Consider the following 20,383-nt stretch of genomic DNA (forward strand, 5'->3'; position numbering starts at 1 on the left):
TTTTTTAATATAAATTATTAAGAAAGAGCATTGCATATATTTTGCACCAAATAAATTATGCACCCATTTTAATCTAGACAAGAAATAAGGAATTCCTATTTCACTGCACATCTGAATTTTGTATGGAATTTTGCACATACTGTGATGCTGGGCCCAATATTTTATGCATCAGCATATCTCATGTTTTCTTTATAAACTGCAGAGAATCTGCACACTGAGTTATGTGTTTTATAAAAGGAAAGAAAGAATCTAAAATTAAAATAATGTAATCAAACAAGGAGTGTTGCTTGGGTTTTTTCCACCATTTCCTACTTCTTCCTTCCCCCTGAACATTTTCCCATTCGGATTATTTTGAATCTCTGCAGTTACACGAAATTTTGCAAATTAATTTCTCAGTAAGATGCCAAAGAAGCAAAAAAAATCCAGTGCAGAAAATCTAATAATCTAAATGCTACTCTGGTCTCAGACTTTTGCTCATTTGAAGTAAACTCAAGCAAACTTTTTTTTTTAATGCGTTGAATAATGTGGTTACCTTATTAATTTTCACCATGTTTTTAGTCCTGCCAAGATTGCCTCCAGCAAGGGGTATTGATAGGGAAAGATGAGAAACATAGAAGGTTAACACAGAAGGGCAGATAAACAAATAGGATTTGATCCAAAGCCTGCTTGAGTCAATGAGAGATTTTTCCATTGACTTCAGGAGACTTTGGATCTGACCCATCAGGTGTTTATGTATCAATATGGTGAAATGCTGAGCAGCTCCTATAAAATGTCAGTGGTCTTCAACTCCCATCTGTGTCAGAAAGAATCAGGGGGGTTCACTGCCCTGGAGATTTGGAGTGTTTAAAAGTTAATAAGAAAGTACGCGGCTGAGAGAGGAGCAAGGGGACAGAGACCACAGACTTTACTTACAGCTCCTGAGAAGGCCTGTTAAAGTCAATCAGATCAAGCAGGCACAACTGCTTTGGTGAATTAAAGAGAGTGAAGAAAGAAAAACGAGAAGATAGCATCTGAAGTAGAAATGGTAAAAAAAAAAAAAAAAAAAAAAGGCAAAAACTCAAACTGAGTTTAACAGGAGAGTGGAGAATGGAGGAAAACTCAGAAGAGAGTTGAGTCCAAAATTGAAGAAGGAGGAAGAATACTGTTATGTCTGAGTTCTGTCTCCTAAACACAATCTACAATGGAAGTTCAAACATTTATATTTTATTGTTTCATTCTCTTTTTAGCACTATTTAGTTTTCACTTCTGATATCGTACAAGCCCTAAAATTGCATAAGGTCTCTGGGACATTTACAACCTTCTATTTCACATAACACTCCTGGGATCTTCCCTAGGGGCTATATTTGAGAGGCAAATTGATTTTGTTCACAGCTGCTGGCATGACACAAAGACTGTTTTTTTCCCTTTGCAAATTTAACCCCTTACTATATATATATATATTTCTATTTCTATTCTCTTTGCTACTGTAGCACGAATACTTTCCATTTTTGAGATGTGCATTTCATTCAGAGAGCCACACAAATCTGAGGTGCTATTAACAGACCACCAGCAAAATGAGAAATGCTGGAGAAAGGCAGAAGACTTGACTTGTGTTAAGTTACATCTTCTAGGTCACTAATCCTTAAAAGAGTCCAGAACAGGATACATAGATTTTCATAAATCGCTCCTGAGGGGATCATAAAGTCCCTCTGCCTGACTAAAGGGGGATCAAGTATTTCTAAACTATGTTTTAGTTCTGCTCATATAGACAAAGAAACAGACCAGACACATATAGACAAAGAAACAGGCACATTGTTTTATAAATAACTGCAGCTAATTAATTAAGCTCAACCAGGCACCATTTTTCTAATGATAAATAAAAAACCCTTGAATGTGCCTGCATAAGAATGGGCTGAGAAAATCATCACAAATATTGAAATTCAACTGAATAGATTATTTTGCTGTGCTGCTATCTTTCCTAGCAACTCCCTGACATACACTGCATATGATATTTTAACCTTTTATGCATAAGCTTTGGTGATATGGAAAATAGTATTGCTTTTGTTTTCTTCAAAACTAAGTTGTTTTTTTTCCCCGGGCCAAAACAAGGTCTATGTCTCTATTATACTGCCTGAAAGCCATGAGAGTAATATAAAATCTTCTATACTTACTTTAAATTGTGTGTTGTTTTTGTTTATATTGTACTGCCTATATCTGAAGTATAAAAAGTCACAAAAGTCAAAAACATAAAAAAAAAACCAAACAAACAAAACAAAAAAAAAAGAGAGAGAGAAATAGATGGGAAAATGTTGAACTGATTTTCTGTGGGGAATGGAAAAAAGAAATAATGTTAAGAATTTAGTATGAATAACATTTCCAGGCTTAATGAAGGAAAGAAATATTAAAATAATATTTTTCAAGTATTTTTCAAGTTTTCTCAAAAAGAGATATGGCAAAATTATGGGAAAAAAGCCTCCCAAACTTCATCATTCAGATTTCAAACTATTGCAGAGAACAAGTGTATAAAGTACTAGATTTGTTTGCTAGACTTCAGAAAATATTTGAAGATAAAATTTATCTTGAGGAAGCTTTATTTTAAAGAAATCTATTGAATCTATTTCAATAAAAGTAGTGTTTCTTCAAAAATATATATTAACTGTTGAGATAGTTTCTTAATACACGACAGGGTAAAATTTCCACAACAATACAAAAATGTAGCAAATATTTCACATGGCTGAGACCATTTGATGAAGGATAAGTTCAACAGGAAGTCACTAAAGATGGGATTTATTTTAACTAATTTCATAGTTACTAATGGTTACTAATATGTAGTTATACATATTTTCCTCACAAGTACTGGTGAAAGAAACACCTAGTATGTACAAACCAGTGATTGATATATGAAATAAAATAGTCAGGCTCTGGAATTATCTGCTTTATTTTTTCTGCATTTCTTTATCCCTCTCCCTCTCTCTTCCTCTTTCTCTTCCATTCTCAAGATCTTTCTCCTTCTTATCCTCTTTCTCTGTCTCTATTTCTCTTTCTCTCTGTCTTTTCAGTACAAAGGAAATTGATATCACTATTTAGATTACTTGGTTAACATGCAAACTAATAAAGGTCTGATAAAAGCCCTTTGAATTCCTTTTAAGTAGTATAAAAAAGTTTAGAAAATGCCAGTTGTTTGACTCTGCCATGATGCAAATCAGCACTATTCCTATTTATCAATATTAAAAGTTGATGTCATATATATAAATATATCATTTCTACTTAAGACTCAACCCTTGTGATCTTAAGACATTGGTAATTCTATTATCATCTAGTGGTATTTATTTTCCTTTAAAATAAATTATCTGATTTAGTCCAACTATTTGGCAAATTATTTTATTAAAGAAACAGTGAGAATTAATTTAAGGAACAAAACCTTTAGAAAAACTTATTACAATAAAGCTCACAAGAGTATTTAGGCAGCTAATTTAAATGCGATTTGTGTTTATTTCGAGAAGATACGGTGTTTTAGCAGCTATGGCTGTGTTGCTCACTAGTAGCACATTGATATACTATCAAAAGGTGTGCTTGTGCTACTCATTCAGGAGGTTGTCACTAGCTGAAAAGGGAATTGAGGTCTGGTTTTCTTAGGGAAGAAAGAAAAGAAAGAAAAAGTGAAAAAAGATATTAACCACCCTTATATTTGTTCTTTATTTTTCAATAAGTTCTCTTCTCCTTCTTCTTTCTCTTTTTCTTTTATTTTTTTTTTTCCTCACACGTAAGCAAAGTCCATCGAGGGCTCGCTTTCTGGAAGCATATTCCCACACTTGTGCTGCCTGCAGAAGTTGAGTGAGTGTTTCTCTTTTGGTGCTGTACCTGCTGCTTCCTGTGCATCCAATTTACATGTTATCTGAGCTGTCTAAGGGGGTCTGATAGCGAGGTCATTATGACACCTTGGCTTGAGGGACATTAAGGAATCCATTTTAAGTCAGCAAAGAACCACTGTTATCATTGCTCTGCAGTATGATTAATAATTTTGAGGTTTCTTCTTCCCCACCTACGCCTCCCCATACGGTATGTTAGTACAAAACCTTGACCTTGCAGTGAAAGATAATAACAGAACATATCTGTGGTATCCATGTGATTAATACAGCAGTCTGGGAGTCACAAGGAGACTTATGGAATACAACTAAGATGCTTGAATACATCAATGATTTCTTCGCATTGTTCACCTTCTTACTAAATAATTTATCAGCTTAATGATAATCACATTCAAGTACCATAATTACAGCCAACTCTTTAAAAAAACATAAATTCAAAAGCTGAAAATGTAGCCATTCTTTCTTTCTCCCTCCCTCCACACTTTCTATCATTAGCTATTAATGCCAAAATATGGTCTTTATTCATTCTACTGACACAATATAAAACCAACGTAGATTTCCCATTTTTCATAAAATTTCCATTCGCACTATTAGTTTCACTGATAGCAGGCTGGGAAATGTTGTTAGGCTACAAGATGGACGACGCTGCAAAACCTCAGCATGTTAAGAAGCCATAAAATTTTATTCAGTTCATTTACTGCTACAGTCCAGTAACCCTATAGTAACAGTGTGCTATTTTTATTGTGTATTTATTTAAAGCTTGAATATTCCCTCTTCTGGGCCATCTAACCAAATTACTCTCGTTTCCTAACGAACTCGACTGTAGAAACTCAAGGGTGTGTTTCTGACCCATGAGTCTTCTTTTTTTTTTCAGATAGTCTTGGGAGAGTAGTCTGTTGTTCCATAAAAGATGAGTTATAAGAAAAAGTAAAAAAAAAAAAAAAAAAGTACAAGGAAACAAGCCATAAGTGAAAAAAAATTGCCTTGAGGAAAAATGTAGGGATAGGATAACAGAATCCATAAAAGAAAAATTAAAATTTTTACTGCGACATGTAAGGACTCTATTCTCAGAGCAAAGAATCTCCACATGTCTTTAGCGATACCTTGAACCCATTTTAACAAGTGAAATCATATCGCCTTCTCATTAGATGCTGGTTTCTATCCTACAAACTAATTTTAATCCTGTATGTCCAGTTAGCTCCTGAAAACTGAGTAGTAAAAACAAAATTTGTTTACATGTGGTAGTTCAGGTAAATTGTCTAATAGAAGGTGGTAAAAAAAACCAACCAAACAACAACAACAACAAAAAAAATAATCTTACCTAACTAAATCCTATCATTCTCAAATCAACCTGTGTGTAAATTGCTGCTTTTTGTTTCTTCTAATTTTTTTAATTATTTATTTGTCAATTAGTTATTATTTATTTATTGGCTTCTCTGTAAAATCCTTTTTCAATTTATAGTGTTAACAGTTTGAATAACATTTCAACATTTAGTTCAAGATTAGAGTACACACTCACAAAAATTTATATTAAAAGGGGTTTCTGTTTTTTGCAAAATAGCTAGAATTTAAGGCCAATGTCAAGGGGCAAGTGAAGTAAACCCCTGGAAGGAGCACAAGGCAAACCTTCAGGGATTGGAAACAGCATAGTAAGAAGGGATCACAAGATGAAACCTCCCTACCATTCCTGATTTTCTTGTGGCAATCACAATAGACAGAAGTACTACAGTTTTCTCTAGTACACTAATGAATTTTAAACATGTAGCATAATTTTGCACAAAAACACCCAACAAACCCACATCAGAGACACCAGAACTATTGCACACATGTGAGACTTCGGGTGGGAGTGTGGGTCTGCTGGAGGGCAGGAAGGCTCTGCAGAGGGATGTGCACAGGCTGGATCCGTGGGCTGAGGCCAGTTGTGTGAGGTTCAACAAGGCCAAGTGTCGGGTCCTGCCCTTGGGTCACAACAACCCCTTGCAGCTCCAGGCTGGGACAGAGTGGCTGGAAAGCTGCTGAGAGGGAAAGGACCTGGAGGTGCTGGTTGAGGACAGCTGGACATGAGCTGGAGTGTGCCCAGGTGGCCAAGAAGGCCAATGGCACCGGGCTTGTGTCAGCAATAGTGTGGCCAGCAGGAGCAGGGCAGTGCCCATCCCCCTGTGCTGGGGGTACTGGGGAGGCCACATCTCAAGTGCTGTGTTCACTTCTCCCTCCCTTCATGACAGGAAAAGTATTTGGATGCTGGAGTGTGTCCAGAGAAGGGCAGCATGGTGGAGAAGGGTCTGCAGAATAAGTTAATTTAGCATTGGATGAGGGAGCCAGGGGGGACTCAGTTTGGGGTAAAGTAGACTCAGGGGACATTTTGCTCCCTACCAATCTGTGAGAGGAGAGAGAGCTTTCTAGGAAAAAGTGGCAGGATGAGAGGACATGACCTCAGGCTATGCCAGGGTAGGTTCATGTTAGACACCAGGAAGAATTTAGTCACAGAAGTGTTGTCAAGCATTGGAAGGGCTGCCCAGAATGGTGGTGGAGTCAAGATCCCTGGAGGTGTTCAATAAATGACTGGATGTTGCAATTATTGTTATGATCTAATTGGCACTGCGATTTCAGACAAAGGTTGGGCTCAATTACCTTAGAGGTTTATTCCAACCTAAATGATTCTCTGACTAATCAGGCCATGGCACAAACAAAAAATCCATTCGGCAATCACTCATGCTATTAAATAATCAGGTGAGATTAAACCTAGTCCATCTACTGCTCTGTCAGATTTCCTTCTGGCGCAGTCTGAGGTTAATACAATTTTGGGCTTGTAGGTAGTGTAAGAGGCAGCTGACGGGTTTTGAGAGATAAATTAATTCCAAGGTGGGCTGGACCAGGAAGTGATTAACTTCTGATTTCAATAACATAGCTGTAGTCTCTGTTTGTTAACACCTTAGCAGGAAGGCAGGGTGCCTGTGGACATGGGTCACCAAGGTCACATCAGTGAAGTGGGGACAGAAAAGTGTTGCACAACATAACCTCGTTAATACAGGTGAGATCCATCTCAGAGACAGCCATATGAAAACAGGGCATCTAAGTTATTTCATCTGGGCTCCCGATTTAACCCAAAGGAGCCATAACTGGAGAGAAATTCCTTCCAACGACCAATCATTTATTTTGCAGCAGACTAAATTGTCCTTGGGAAGAGCTTAATGTCTCTTTAAGAAAGAACCTAGATAACTATTTGAAACTGGATGCTCAGCTTCCAGATGGCTATATTTACACCAGATGATCTTAATGCATGATTAGAAGTTGCCAACTACACCTTAGTAATGAGGAAGAATCTATTTAACATAGAACAAAGTAGATGTTCATAAATTAATTATGAAAGCCTCATAAGGACCAAGCTCAACTGTACCTACAAGACAAATTGTTAGGTGGAACAGCTTGCAAGCAGCTGCCTTTTAAAAATTCCTGTCCATATGAACAAGGAGGATCTAACCCAAGATGTTGTTAACAGCACAGTGTACACAATCTGTGGTTCAGGAAGTCCCAACCTCACTGATGACTGGAAAGTGAATATATAACAAGGACAAATAACTTCATACTTTAAGCATATGTCAAAGTCTTTACACTGGCTTTTGCAACCTAAGTCAGAAACTAGAGGAAGGATCAGATGGTTTGTATTGAAATTCTTATTAACAACACCCTCTTATATTAAAAATAAATTAAAAAAAAAAAAAAAGAAACAAAACAACACTCCCCATAATTCCTCCAAAAATCTTGTTTTAGTTTTCCAGTTGAGAATTTTCTCTTCCATTGCATACAAGCCATAACTTCCTCCCTGGGGCTGAAATGAAGTATTTTTTTAATAAAGATATCAGATTTTGTTCTAAAAATTTCCAGCAAAACTGCGTCCATTAAAATTCCTTTTGAACTGTTCTACCTTTGTGATGTTCAGAAAATAATGTCTATTTTACAGAAACTTGTGGTGTTTTAAAATGGATTTAGGTTTCAAATCAAGACACAAAGAAGAAAGGAAAGTTGATATTTGAAATTTATGCTATCAACACTATCAATTAATTTTATGACAAAAGGGTAAAAATGTTGAGGTTTCACATTGAGCAATGAGTTGTATTCAGAAGCATCATGAAAGTATAACCAAAAATAAGTACAAAATTTTAGACTGAGTGCATATAATAATTAATCGATTATAATTATTATACTAATCACCATTAATATAATAGAGAAGAAACTCAAAAGGTGATTTATAATATATTTTTTTCCTTTTTCAGAATTAGGCAATTTAAGATTATGAAAACTATGATGAAAACCAAGATAATGAAAACTAAGATTATGAATGCACTATAATGTCTTCTCCCTGGCTGAAGGTCCTTGGAATGACATGTTTCTGTCAAATATTTCAGTTTGACTGTCTCAGTAATTTCTCGTGTCTGAGAATTCTCAGAACTGTCATGTTTTTTTTGTGTGTGTGTGTGCTACTGATTTTCCTCTGATTTTGAAAAGTGTTATGAACATTTTTTATGGCATACTGTACATTGAAATCCATTCAGCACTTTCTTCTAAGTACAAAATTCTTGTAGTGCACATAAGTTTTTCTTTGGGATGATAAGGACAAGAGAAACAAAGAAGCAGAAACATGAAACAGAGAAGAAAATAATAGTAATAAAAAGAAATAAAATATAAAGCCACCAACAGCAATTTGATTGCCTTGAAACCTGAATTGCATCATTAACAAACTCCGGAGACTCACTTCTCCTACAACTAGGAAGATGATGATTACAGCTGCTGTTATGAAGATACTGCCTTTTACTATTCATGGTATGAATTGGACACATAAAAGTATACAGAGCTTGTGCCCCCCTACTCCCAAGCCACGAGAGAGAGGGAGCAAGATGTGTCCATTTACATTATGGTAAAAGGCTTTGAATGTATTTATTCCAAATATCTGTGTTAAAGACTAAGAGGTCATGAGGAATATGCCACAGACATTTCCCAAGGGATGGGGAACATACATTAAAATGAAAAGAGAAACATGTACAAATTAATCAAACAGTGGCCATGGGTGTTTTCAGCATCTTTAACACTGGTTGGGAAACATTTAGGAATCGATAAGTGTAGTAAAAAACCAGCCTCTATAGCAAAATGTCACACATGCTTCCCAGAATGGCTAATGTCAAGTTCCAAACAATTCTACTGACCAAAGCAAAATGAAGCAAATTCAAGTAAGTAAACCAAACTGTGTGATTAACTGGGTCTGAATGCAGCATTTTTGAAAGGGATAATTTTCCCAATCAAGAGAAGGGCCCTGCTTTTCTCAAGAAAATAATGTCAGACACTGTTTAGTGCACGCTCTCAGACACAAAGAACTTCATGGGATTGTGTGGAATGAATATGCTGCCTGTGAAGTCTGAAATGTTATACTACAGTGAAAAGGCAGTACCAGCATGAAATAAGAAAACCACAGATTTCCCTTTTGACTTGTAATTTAAGAGATAAATAAGGAAAACAAGGATTAGAACACAGGCCACCTTTCTCTCAGTGGAGTATCAGAGGCATTAGGCTTCTAAATTATGTTTTCTTTTTCATGCTCTCTCCCTATGAATATTGATGAGCCAGTGTGTAGCCAGGAATGCCTGAACAGGAGTCAGGAATTTAGGTATATTTAGGGGATAGGGCTGTCCTTGGGTAACAGAAGGACTCATTCAGGCTCAGGAAGGATGATTCTTAAGTAAGTGCTTTAAGCACTTGGTTATAGAGAAGGAAACATGAAAACTAGGAATAAATCAAAAACATTGCAGAAAATGTTACCTCTTGTCTCTAAACAAAATTCCCAGACCTACATGGTATTCATCTTTCTAAGTGCTGGTTTAAACAATGAAATGTGGCATGTAATGTCCCAGTAAAAATCCTTTATGTATGGAATCTGAATGCACCATGATATTGAATGCTTGTTCTCACTAAATATCTAGGAAGACAGGTGGCAAATGTTTACTCTGATCTTGCATCAGTTTAAGAAAAGTAAAACACAGAATGGAAACATATATCTATCAAAGCCATAATAGAAAAAAAAATAGAAAAAACACAAGATGAGGATTTTAGAAAAAAGAAGTATAAACATTATGTAAACTTATAACACAGTGAGAGAAAAATAAAAAAGAAGACTATAAAGAAACGAGGATGAATACAAGCCTCAGAAGAGCCTTTTACAAATCAACATATCCAAGATACATTTCAGAGAAAAATAAAATACAACAAAACCTTAAGACTATTATTCAAAGGGAAGACTCTTTGCCCCAAGGCTGTAGCTGAGGCTGGGGCTCATCAACCCTTGCTCCCTGCTGACTTAAAGAAAAGAATTTCAAATAAGAGAGTTGGAAGAACAAAAGATGTGAATCTCAAAGCAACTAATGAAAAGGAAGAGCAAACTCCACCTCCCACCCTGAGCTAACTCAAGAAATAGGAAAAAATGTATGAGCACAGTACAGCTTCTTTTTTTCCCCTTTTCTTTTGCAAACTCTTGAGACAAAGAAAAAAAAAATGTAAAGACAGACCATTCCTGAATGGAAACTTCAAACATGTAAAGTCAAAAAATACTACTTCAATAGGCAGAGAAAGCCTCCTTGAATATATCCTTCTATGCATGCATGTGTGCAAGCTCTTCTGTTTTTCATCTTTAAAGTAATTTTAAGACATGTTTTCTGAAACAAAAAAATAAAGAAACTTCACTCACGTTACTGTATCTCTTTTTTTTTGTTGACCAATTTTCCTTTTGCAAAAGTCATCATTACTTAGCCTTTCCAGACAATGTCCCAGTGAACTCTGAAGTCTTTTTAGGTTATCTGTGATTCCCACACCTCTTCTTCAGTACCAGACTGTTTGGATATTTTTTTCCAACTGCTAGGTTTTACTTTAAGAAATATTGTTTTCATCACTAGACTTTTATATGAGTTAGCCAGGAATATATGGTCCAGTGTTTGCTCTGATGATGAATTACAGAATAGAGTGATGAAGAAAATCAAGTGTTTGCAGACACTGTCAAAGCTTATATTTTGATACAAATGACTGTTAAAAATAGTGTTTCATATGAAAATCTATCCTTCAGAAAGTTACTGAGGAAAACCAGCAAATTTTGTACTCAATGAAACAGAAAAATATTAAGTCATGATTAACAAGAAATATCACTTTTGTTCATTTTTATTACTAATATTTCCCTTTTTTCACAATTTCTTTTTAAGTGTCCTTTTTTATTATTTTATAATTGAAATTCCAAATCTTAGCAGCATAAAATTCCTTAATTATTGCTGAAATGAGAATGAACACTTTGGAGACCTAACATTTGAAGAAATTGATTTTAATACAATTTTAAGAGTTTGTAGAGACACAACCCTTACACCATGCCCAGCCATATGATGGATCTGTGACAGCTCAGACAATAATAATGAACAAACAGAACTATTCCTAGCTCTGGTCTGATTTTAAATCAGCTGAGAGATGGCAGGAAGGTATTTGACAAAAGACTTTAGCAAGCTGATGTGTTTAGATATATCTGTGCTGTACAACCCTACACCAACTCCAGATGTCAGTCCTATGCTTATATTGCTTACAGCAATATGCTTGATGGTATTTTGGGATGAAGGATACACACTTGCCTTGTTGTCTCACCTTTTTCCCATTTATGCCCACATATCCCTTGCATGAAAGCATTTCTGCCCAAAGATAATGTTAGGTTGGATAAAACATTTATTTTATTCTTAATTATCAGAGGATAAAATTGTCATAGAACATTTCCCTTACACCAAAGGATCAGGTAACATGACATGAACTCAGCTAAAACTTTGGTGTTTCCAGGAAACAGTCACTGCTATTTCTTCACCTCCCAACAAGCTCTTCTGTTTCCCAGGAAGTCAAGTCTATCTTGCCACTCCAATACTCCAGGAAATTCAGGAACTCAGGTGAAAGGTAGGTAGGCCTTACTAGCTAGCAATCCTCACTGGAGATATTACAGAACCATCTGGACATAGCCCTGGACAATGTGCTCTGGGATGACCCTTTCTGAGCACTGACGTTGTGCCAGATGATCTTCTGTGATCTCCTACCAACCTGATTCACTCTGTGATTCTGTCATATCAGGTTAGCAGTTTGGTTCAAAACGTCTTCTTGATGAATTTTGCTGAATGTTGGGAGGACAAGGCAGGCTAAACAGCTGTGAGACAAGTGAACAGACAAAATGTTGTGACTGTGGAATTGACGCATGCAAGTATCTGCTTCCAGGATGTACATTATTTCTAAATAAACCTCGCAAATAACAAAATGTCTGCTGAGAAGGCTGTTAAAAGATTCTTTGTGTTGCTCTTCTTTATTACCTAATTTCTGCCCCAGAGCGGGCTGCATTTGCAGAATATCATGTCTTCATTTACCTATGCATAATCAATTAATCTTGGAAAGAACTCTAAGTGTTCAGATTCTATGACAATGGGGTGGCAAATCCAAGCATGCAATTTTCAAGGCAATTATTGCCTTAGAAAATGAAAATGCAACAAACTTGATTTGCTGTGTTTCTCCAATCAAACCACAGAGGTTACTGTGCACAAATCTTTAAAGAGAATGTGGGTCAATTCAATCCTTGTCAGTACCATGCCTACTTTTGTCACACAACAGAATTAGAAACATGATAACCCCTTCACTTCGAATTTAGGAGAACATGGAAAGTGAAAAAAGCTTTTCTGAATTCCCTGAAGTTCCTACTTGATCGAAGAACTCCAGATAAAAGAATGAAAAATTGTTTAAAATACATAATAAAAAAAACTATTTCAACTACCATAAAAGTTATTGTTATGAACAGAGCAATCATCTTCCGTATGATGTAAGTTTTCTGAAACTACAAAGGATTTGTTATCAAACTCTTGCCCCTTTAAGGGAAGTCTAGGTATGTTTTTGTTTGATTTGGTTTTAAATTTTATTGTCAGCAAAAGTATCACAGGGAAGCTGTGAATGCATGACAAAATCTGAGATGTATTCAGTGATTCAACCAATGAATTATTTAAGCCTAGGGAAGTAACTTTTTTTTTCCCCAGTCCTTCTCTTGCTGAGTATAGTTTTAGGCAGCATATCATTATCTATCCCTTTGCTATACAATATGCAGGAACTTCCCTATGCAACTTGTTTTCCAATCACTGTTGTCAATGATCAAAAAAGATCCTTTCTTTCTTATGACTCTTGGCATGGCTGCTGGGAAATGAAAGTTGAAAATTCTTGAATAAATAGAATATAGAAGATTTATCCAACAATTGAATTATTTAAATCTACATAAGGAATGAGACCTGTAAGGCAACACTTCTGTTTGCAATTCTCCAGGCTTTTTGGGGCTTATTTGATATATAATTTCCTTAACAGCTTTCTGTGGTGTTTGAATCTTATTATTTATTTTTTCTTGAAATTGCTACAGTAAGATGAGTGCTGGAGAAAAATCTACACTGAGACAGGTTTTGCTGATCAATTAAATCCCCATTTTCTCTCAGCTTCATAAGTGTAAATCAGGAATAGCTATTGACTAAAGCATTTGTAGCGAAGTTACTCTAGATTTACTGACATAAGTGAAAACAGAATGGAGTCCCTGAGGTTCTTTTTTGCTCCGGTAGTAATATTAGGTCTATTGAAATGCCAAATGGATATTGGCCAGTGTTTGAATTTTGTTGTTTCATTTCACCCTTCACAGTAGTTTTAAAATTTTTGAGTATTACTCTCCTCAAGGGGGGCAAAAATGATGATAAAAAAATCTTTAAATAAAAATGCATTGTTTGGTTTTATGACTCTGTCGTTCCTTAATTTGTTGCATGATTTTACATCTGGAGATCAAAGTTTCATGAAGAAAGGACAAAACCTTAGTCAGATGACTTGAAGTTAAAAGGCTTCTTACCATGGGAGAGCTCTGGTTGAGACAGCACATTTCACCTAATTTCACCTTCTTTACCTCTGCTCTGATTTCATTATCTACAAAACTGCTATATTAATTTTGTTGAGCAAATCTTTTATTGAATTTATTTAATGACTGTGTTGTGAAGACACTGGTTTTGCAAGATGCTCTAAATGTCCATACTTCCATAAGATATAACTTTGTAGACTTTTCCAGGGAACTATATGCATTATAATTAGTTGGGTTGTTCTTTTACGAAGAAACCTTTAACTTTTATTTTTTATAATGACTCAGATAATAAGATGATCTGAAAATTATGAGGATTCAGACAAAAATGTCCTGATCTTGGGTTTGTTTCATAGTAATTCCACGGACCATTTTTAATTCTCTTCTCAAATTTAATTCCTTTCTAGAGCAGGATATCCAGCTTTCTACAGTCATCCTTAGGTGGTATGTATGTAAATTTTATATCTTTTTAAGGTAGAAATGAAAAATTTTAACATGCCTCTTTTTTTTTTTAATTCCTCTTTTAAATTATTATTTTCTAATATTGAAACCAGTGATACAATTAAAAACTTATTGACCTACATTATTATGAAGCAAGGTATTTGGAAGACAGCTATGTGGGCTGTAGGAAAGTTACCTTGAAAAAAAAAAGACCCTGGTTAAGCTCTGTGATAAATTCCAATGCCTAGGTTAATATTAGTGTATAGTTATTTCTGGTGTCATATGCAGACAAAATGCCACAGCATTGCATTTGACACTACCATTTAAGTATACACACAGTGTGAAGTCAGCTAAAACTAATAGGGAAAGTGGAGAACAGTACAAAGGCTTAAAGCAAGATACTTGTTTGCAGACAAAAGTAGCTCTTTTGTGCAGAATGGGCTTGTTCAGTTTTTATTTGTATAATACCTCAAGGAATGCTAATGAAGACAACATGTCTCATTAGAGGAATATAAAATTTCTTTAATTTTTTTAATTTTTTTTTTTTTTTTTTTTTTTTTTAGAAGAAGAATTGATGCAGTTTTCTGTAGCTTAAGTAGCATTATGGATGTGGTAACCAGCCTGGAAAACTGATCCCACTTGGCTCTTTTAATGAAGCCAGACTAAACCTACTCAGAAATTCTTGAGTGATTTCTGGGACATGTGATCATTAACATCTTGGGTCTTTTTAAGAGGGAGCAAGGGGATTATAGGAACAATAAAATGAACAATAAAATTAACTCCTTCTGTGATGTGTTTTCCTTGATTGGAAATTAAGAACTGTCAACCTGATTTTAAGAGAAGTCTGAAGCTATGCATAGTTGTCTTCAGAGATTCATAGAGTCATGAAATCATTTGGATAAGGCATCTTAAAGAGCCCATAGGCAGGACCCACCAGACCAGGTTGCTTCAAGTCTTGTCCAACCTGGCCTTGGACACTTCCAAGGATGTGACTGTCACAATTTCTCTGGATAACCTGTGCCAGGGCCTCACCACCACCACAGAGGATAATTTCTTCCCAATATCTAATGTAAACCTACCATGTTGTCCTGTCTTGTGTATTGAAACACCAGAATTTTTGTGCACAATTAAATAGGAACAAAAATCTTTACAGGACCATAAGCCCAGTGTCACCTTTCTGACCATGGCTTCAGAGTCTGCTGTGGCTATCACAAATTAGCTATTTGAGACGTGTTTTCATCAGAAAAACCCTTGCAGATGCAGATCTTAACCTCAGTGTAGGGATAAATGGGTCCTGCAAAGATTCATCCAGCTAAGAGGTACAACTCTTCATATTACAGAATTCTGCACACTGAGCTAAACAGCTGTTCATACATTTTGCATATAACTCTGCATATTTACCAAAACTGTGTTTTTGTTCTGAAAATAATAATTTTGACAAAAGTGCTAAAGTTTTCTCAAGTCAAAGGTTAAGTTCAGGTCTCAGAGGATCACAGTGACCTAGATAATAGTTAAGATGTCAGGATATGCAGAAGGAAGATGGAAAAAACCAGGTCATTGATCTTAATGTTGTTTAAGTTTTTTTTCTGCCTATACACTAAGAAATCAAACAAATCAAATTTTTATCCTCCCTCAGAACAAAAACTAATTCTGAAACAATCTTTTTTTTTCATAAAATGAAAAGACTGTTTTCTAGACAGACTTAATGAGCTGTCATAGTACCAATAAATTATATGCTCATGAGATTTTCTTCACAATGTTGCGAAAATAAAATGTTTATATCAAATTCAAAAACCATCTTAAATTTGGACATATAACTATGCTTACTTCAGTTAACTTTCTGAGAATACGCATGACATAAATGGAGAAAGATTAAGAGAGTTTTTCCTATGCTCATTTATCCAAAGGATTCTTAGAATGAATGATCTGTTTAAGGTCTGCAATGGAATTAGTCAGGACAATTGCTTGTCTCTAAAAAGGATGGTTTTAATGCACTTTACACCAGATAATGATTCAAAAATGAGTTTATCTGTCTATAGGTGTTTCTTAAAAAAACACCAGACTTAGCATATTGCTATATGAAATGGCAAAAAACTCCAGATTTTGCTTTTAGAATTATATTCCGCTCAACTACCTTTCACACTCCACTCAGCAAGACTGGCTTTGGTTTGCTTTTGATTTTAACAAGCTGTTTAGTGGTGGTTGCATTCATCACACTGATGGCATAATGTGACAAGATTCAGGTAACCTTTTTAACCGCATAATAAGTTTTTATTACCCAAAACACAAATATTTCTAAAGGCTGAGAGAAGAGAATTTAGAATGAAGGATCTAACTAGTAAAAGGAGATGTAAGTTGCATGCCAGTGGAAAAATAACCATAACATCAACAAAAGGAAATAGAAAAAAAGATGCAGGCTGAAATATATAAACAGGATTAAAAAGAACAATAAAAATCCTCAAAATATGCATGAATAGAGAATAATGGTTTGTAACATATTCAAACCTTCAAAAACCTTGGTTTTCTTTGACTTTTTTTCTTCAGTTTTGAGACATTCAGACAAAAATAGTTTTATACTAAAGTTACAGTGGTAGCACTCAGAAAACTTCAGTTTATTTATTGGCTCTGGTAGATATTCTATGCAATTAGAGAAAATGCATTAGATACTGGAATTTAAAGGTCCTGTCGACAAATCAAGGACAGAAATATTTTTCTCTCCGCCCCTTAGTTTGAATCCTTTTCCTCTAGTTTATGTTCATTAGGCAAATAAAGCAGGTATGAAAAGACAATTCAGTACTTCCATGACCTAAGGTGGGAATAGAGCGTAGCCAAATTTTGGCTTCTGTATTAATAAATATTATTTATAAAGAGGGAAATATTTTTACTGGAGAAAACTAGATCTATTTTATGCACATGTGAAGACTGGCATGTTTAATCTTCAAACATGTCAAGACCTAAACTTTCCAGGCCCAGATGTATTCTGAGCTGTGTATATAGCCCAATATATAAAATTTCTGCTGTGACTAGTAGGCAGTAACAGGCTTCATGCTAACTTGGTCACCCAGGGTCTCATGACTTTTTCAGGTTTTATTGACTAGACATGATCTCAGCATGACTTGCCTATTTTAAAAAGTCTTTTGGTAAATGGTTACTGCACAAATTATTTCAGCTTAGCTGTTTTAATGCTTTACAAGGTGAAGTTCTGACAACCTCTGAAATCGCTAAGTAACAAACATTAATCCTTTATGTTAATTGCTGCTGAGGAAAGTTAATGAATAACTTCAGCTAATCGCCAATTTAAGGAGATTTGAATTTTGTAGTAACCAGTGAATAAGAAGAAAGAAGTCAACTTAGGAGACTCAATAAAGCTTCCAAAAGAAAACACAAAATTAAATCAAACTTGTCATTAAGGTTTACAGTTTTATTAAGATCTTTACTAATTTACAATCCCATAAACTCACATTATTCAGTAAAATGGCTGATTTTACAAGGATATTTGAGTGCAAACTAAGGAATGGGCTAGAAACAGTAAGGTTTGTGGGTGTCAGTCTGAAATGTGTTATGAAATGGAAGTGAATCAGTCAATCTCATTGGAATAACAACAGCTGCTGTATTTGGGTAAGACTAGGCTTGAACTAAAATAACAATAAATTCTTATCACTTCCTCATTTTGATCACAACAATATTTTTAGTGTAGCACTAGGAAGACTATGAAGCAAACCTTTGAGCCTTGTCCAGGAATAGAAGTTGTAAGAATGTGAACAGAACAGCCTTGATTTTAAACAAGCAGAGTTATGCCTAATGGTTTAGAACATCTTTATGATGAGAGGACTGTCTTGATAGGTGATGGAGAGCAGCAGAAATAGTTTAACTTATCTTTACTGAGTATTTTGGGCCATTTTCCTACAGATGTAGGAAAATTATAGGAAAAAATATTAATATATATTAAAAACCTGCCTAAGCTCTAACTTAGAAGTTGATTCTCCCCAACACCTCTGAGCAAGTATCACAAGAGATGACCTCCAGAGCTCACTTTTAGCCTAAATTGTTTCACAATTTTATGAGTGCATCACCCTCCACACATTAAGTACAATGGTTGTTTAAGCAGTCCTCAAGGAAATCTAAGTGTCAAATGGCTTTGAGTCTGGCAAAAAATTTGGGGAGCATTCCAATGAACAAATTTATTTGCATGGCAATAAATTAATTTCCAATTCAGCATTGCAGTGCAATCATAGATCCACATCCCTAAGTAATTATACAAAGCTTATTTTCCTTCTCCCTTCAGGAAATGAATGCATGAGTCCAAAAAGCCCAACAGTGAAAGTAGTTGCTATGTGAACACTGATTCTTATTTGCTTGGGAAACCAGAGTCACCTTCACTAGAGCCCAGCTGTCTCAAATTCAAGAACAGAGATTTATTTTTTTTCTTGTTTTCCTGGCTTCAGTAAAATACAAATTTGACAGAAATAATAAGATCCAAATGCTCATAAGTAAATGGCTGCTTAAACAAAGACAGTTGGGCAGTAATTGTTTCCGTGTTTTCAGTGGCTTCAGTTTCAAGCTTTGTCATTGACTTTATCAGTACATGTTCTCTGTTGGCTAAGATTTTGGTTAGACATGCCAAAAAATATAATTTAGAGTTTTGCAGTCTAAGCAGTTCACAGCCCTCTGTTACCTGAACTATTTTTCAAGTATTTTCTTATGTCCCCTGTTGTTGAATAGGGAACCTCAATTATTCACTCATACTGAATATTTTTTTTGTAAATACTCTGAGCAAAGGCTTTTAACATTTATATTGACTAAAGGGCGGGAAAATTATACCAAGAACACTTGATAAAATGCTGTGAATTTAAGACAAAATTCTATCTCTGGCACTGGGGTTTGACCAGAATACACTTTATCCACAGTTTTGTAAAAGCTGTGAATTCTGCAATAATGCAATGAATTGAAAAGTCCTAGTGGGTTCAGCAGGGCAGGTCCTTGAAACACGTAAGTTTCAGGGAAAGAATAACACAACAGAGGGCAATACAGTCACCTAAAAAATCCTTGTGTGCAGATGAACATAATAATTTTGAGTGATGAGGGCTTATATTGTATGGTGACGAGAGCTGGGACTCACCCTTACTTTTAGCTGTCTCAAAGTGTCCAATTTGAGCTGTTCCCTTAGACTGTCCATAGTTAATGGAGAAATATAGCTAAGATGAATTGCTTTTTGTAGATCTCCCTCTTAAACACCCATCATAAAATGAGTTTAATTGCCCTCCAGAGGCACCAATCCCCCACAGCTGGTTATAGAAGGAGCCCAGTTGTCTAGCTCAGATTGAAGACATGATCTCTCCTGGGATACTATTTTACCATTCTCTTGGATGAATAGCTATTGAATAAAAAAGAAACCATTATTGTTTTCAGATGAGAAAAAAACCCAAAACACAACAACAACAAAAAAAAAAAAAACAAAAACCAAACCAAACCAAACCAAACCAAACCAAACCAAACCAAAAACAAAAACAAACAAACAAACAAACAAAACAAACAAAAAAAAAACTACTGATCTGTAATTTAGGACTGACTCTAGGTTTTTTATTGTTTTCTTCTTATTTCCCTTCTTCTTCGAATGATGAAACTGTTTTAAGGAAATTGAAATGTATCATGAATACCTAGTGAAAGTGATCCTGTGTGAGCTCCGGAGTCAGGTTTTTGCATTTTCCTTCTCCTGTATTGTTGCATTAGTTATCTTGTGTTGTCTTCATGCTGTTCTGAACAAATCAAAGAAACATCTTTAACAAATAGCCAGAAAACCTGTTTTCCTATCAATCTGCCTGGTTTCTTGCCTTGCCAAGAGGAGAATGCAAATTTCTTTGAGCATAGAAATGCAAAAGTGTGGTTTAGAACTGTACTGCAGGTTATATTTCTCATCAACATGGCAGGAAGATAAAACTCCTTTGCTTGTCCAAAATAATAATAAAAAAATCATTAAAATCTATCTTTAAAATCAATAATCTTTCAAAGTAGCCACCGCTGCTTTAACTTATTCCTGATGCCAGAGTTAGGAACCCAGGCTTCCTCCTTTGAGGAGAAACTGGAACAGGCTCAAACTGTCTTAAACACTGTTGCCTGACCTATTAATTTAACAGATTTTAGAGACTGGGCACTAATTTCTTTTTGGAAAGGATTT

This window comes from Cinclus cinclus, chromosome Z (assembly GCF_963662255.1).
Source record: "Cinclus cinclus chromosome Z, bCinCin1.1, whole genome shotgun sequence".
Classification (NCBI taxonomy): Eukaryota; Metazoa; Chordata; class Aves; order Passeriformes; family Cinclidae; genus Cinclus; species Cinclus cinclus.